General features: G+C 35.5%; 1 long non-coding RNA gene across 1 annotated transcript; it reads right to left on the bottom strand.

Moving 5' to 3' along the window:
• Window positions 1-1,159: 1,159 nt before the first annotated feature.
• On the bottom strand, window positions 1,160-3,088 carry LOC141623055 (uncharacterized). Its single transcript, XR_012533182.1, has 2 exons — window positions 2,855-3,088; window positions 1,160-1,516 (listed from the first exon to the last, which is right to left on the bottom strand). It is a non-coding gene; the product is annotated as an uncharacterized LOC141623055 (long non-coding RNA).
• Window positions 3,089-3,686: the final 598 nt, after the last annotated feature.

The raw sequence follows: 3,686 nt of genomic DNA on the forward strand, positions 1-3,686 counted from the left end.
CCTATGATGCTGCGTCAGGTTGCTGGTGATGTCGCCGGCGTCTTGCAAAACTTGTTGCTTTATACTGCTTATCTGTGAAAACTGAAATATGCCTTGTTTTGTATTAACTTGGCAATGTGATCGAATTAGGGACAATCTGAAAGGACATTAAAATATGGTTGTTCTTGTGGAACAAGATCAGACGGAATTCAAACTTACGAACGTAATGTTAAGATCTCATTGACACTGAACTTTTGTCTTGCAATTCTTCCGGATTTATGTATCCAGGCCATTGTAGCTGGATAATTTGACTAGTTTATTGTATCCCAAAAGTCAATGGCGTGCAAAACAGAGTGATCGACAACTATAAGTTTATCATTTCACTGGTTGTCTGAAGTTTCAAATGAATTTGGATGACTTGTTAGACTTATAGGCATATTATACAGGTGAAGAAATTGGTATTGCAACTTGCGAAAACAACACCCATAATAGGAAGTCAATGATATGTAGAAAGATCAAATGTATCCACTTTACAATGGTGATAATACGGGCCATATTGCCCACCAACTTTGTTTATTTTGCAACTTTATATAATGTAACATTAAACTAAGATTGCAGGGTATGTTTTTATATAACTTGATTTGTTTGATTATCATGTTGAAGGCTCACACGATATAAGCAATCAAAATCATAAAGCTGGCTTGGTAGAGGGGCGGAGTACTGCATGTATATATGCCAATGCGCCCTTGGTTCAAAAACTCGGCTATCGACCGAGATGTATTGGTCTCTGTAGTTGCCGAGTTACCCATTTAGATGGCTAGATACACTTCTTTACCTTGCTAGATACACATCTCTGGCAAGCTAGATACACTTATTTACCTTGTGAGATACATATCTCTAGCAAGCTAGATACACCCATTTAGACTGCTAGATACACTTCTTTACGTTGCTAGTTACACATCTCTAGAAAGCTAGATACACATCTCTAATTATCTAGATACACTTGTTTAAATTTCTAGATACACTTCTCTAACTTGCTAGATACATATCTCTAATTATCTAGATACACTCGTTTAAGTTGTTAGATACATACTTCTAACTAGCTAGATACACTCCTTTATGTTGCTAGATATATACCTCTAACTAGCTAGATACACTCATTTAAATGAAAGAGTATATATCAAAATAAAATTAATAACTTTCATTTTATTTTCAATTTAAAGACAAAGGAATATAAGACTCAGAAGCAAAATGCCACTATCTAATTCTAAACGCAGTTCAATTATCAGTGAACATTCACTTTGTAGTTCATCATCCTTTCAATAAACTCCCTAAAAATAGCGAACAAGTACAAAGACAAATCGACCATATCATCGCCAATGGCAACCACCAATCACTCCATTCCTCCTCCGAGCAATCCATCATCGAGCTTCATTTCATTGTAGCCTACCAGCAATCCGTCGGCCACTGCAATTCTGAAACCAGCAACATCTTGGCACGAGACCGGAATTAGAACTGCTACCACCATGCAAGAAAACTGGCAACATCATAGACTATAATTCAGCAAACTGGCAAGGTTGGCAGACATCAACAAATATGATCCAAACTTATTTTTCAATGAAAAGTCAAATAATTATACACTTTTAGCAAACTCGATCAATTTCATGAAACATTAAATTCTCAACTGCTCTAACAATACAGTCTACACCACACGAATAGGCTAGTAGACAGCAAAACTAGACACAAGGGTGAGTTAAAATTAAAGAGCTTATCAAGGCTCGATGGCTAATAGATACAACCAGTACTATTTTCTTACTCTAGAATGTTTATAAAGGGATGATCATAAAAGGAACTACCGTAAAACGAACTTTGCAAGAAATTCAGTAATAAGTAGTAATTAATTATTGTACATCTTATGGAATTAATTACTGTACACTCGCTTAATATACATCGACATGTTGAGATGTTCAGCTATGAAAACAACACGATTATAACCATATCATCAGCATCAAAACGTCATGAGTACAACGTTAAAATGGCATGACTCATATCCTGGTTTGAAACAAATCAAATTGAAAATTGCATATTTACTTAAAAGGAATAAAAATACCGTCATAAGCATCCCACTTCAGTTAGTAATTGCCGAAAAAATGGCAAAAAGATCAAGATAGTCATTACTCATGGTAGTTATTAGAGCATATGAGCTTCCAGATGTAATGAAGCGAAAAACGTCAAACAAGGCAAATTGCATGAAACTTGAGAATTTCATTTCCATTTTCCATTTTCTACATTAAATTACAACACCGCCTTGAACCAAGGCATTCAGTAGGCAGCTCGCAAATTCAGTAAGAAATCGGGGAAAAAAGAGAAAATTGATCAGGCAACAGTGAATTGAAACAATGAACTGAATTTGGGAATGACGATTTATCTATGGCAGTGGCAGCTCCAGATACACAAGTTGATTTGTGTATCTTGTAATACTAGCTTGTGTATCTACGGTTATATATTATGCAACCACCACTCACCACCTCACGATCACCACCACTGACCAGTGACCAACCCTACGCACGGTAAGAACACTGATCGATCCATCACGCAACACCGTCCACTAATCTCACCCATGAACCATCGCCACCAATATCAACACCGACCCCTCCACGCAACCCACATGTGATTACCCCACAGTGTAAGCATAATCGAGTTTTATGAAGAAAAAAAGTGAAAACAAAGTAAGATGTAACTAAATCACTTAAAACTCGATTTAAATAATGTAAGATCTACCAAAAACGGAGTAATATTACCTAAATCAAGATAGAGGATAATTTTCAAAAGAACAAACATAATGAATTGAGAATAAAATGATTGAAAAATATACCTGAGATTAATAAAAAAATAAAGATCGTTGAGGATGGAATTATGCAGGAATACAAGTGCCCTATTTTTTTCAAGTTTCAGATCTAAAAATGCTAGATCTACCCATCTTCGAACACAGATAAGGACGCCAATAGGACTGACAGACGACATCGCTAGAACTCCGACATGACACCAACTCCACTAATAAGACACCACCAGACCAAAACGTTATTGATCCAGCCAGGTTATTGCGAAATTTGGATAGGATAATGGTCTCGATCCAACGTTTTTGTCGCCGGCAGAGGTGACAAATAAAGCTAGCGGTTGGTCGGGTTCGTCGGCGTAGATAGCAACGGTAGAATCATCATGTTCCAACAGTTCTCATAATGGCCGGAAGCTGCGACGAGTGATGGTGGTGGTGGATGATAAGGACAAGGGAGAAGGGAGTTGGGAATTTGGGATAATGGGTAAGGTGAAGGAAAAATAATGTACGGGTTGATTGTTTTTAAATTTGTTTTTGGGGTAGTTCGTAAGTTCGTATGGAACTTTAGTTCGTACCTGACCCCGCCCCTATATATATATATATATATATATATATATATATATATATATATATATATATATATATATATATATATATATATATATATATATATAAAGTATAAACTTTTTGAGCGATATTGGAGAGTCCAACTTTTTTAAAATTCCTATATATAAAATAATTTTTATATTAAATTATTATCATTATCCTAATAAGTGTAGATCTAGCTTTTTCCTCTTAATAATTTATGAGAAAATTATCCTAATCGAAGTAGATCTAATAATTTATGAGAAAATAATCCTACGAGAACTAG

This window comes from Silene latifolia, chromosome X (genome assembly GCF_048544455.1).
Source record: "Silene latifolia isolate original U9 population chromosome X, ASM4854445v1, whole genome shotgun sequence".
NCBI classification, from domain to species: Eukaryota; Viridiplantae; Streptophyta; class Magnoliopsida; order Caryophyllales; family Caryophyllaceae; genus Silene; species Silene latifolia.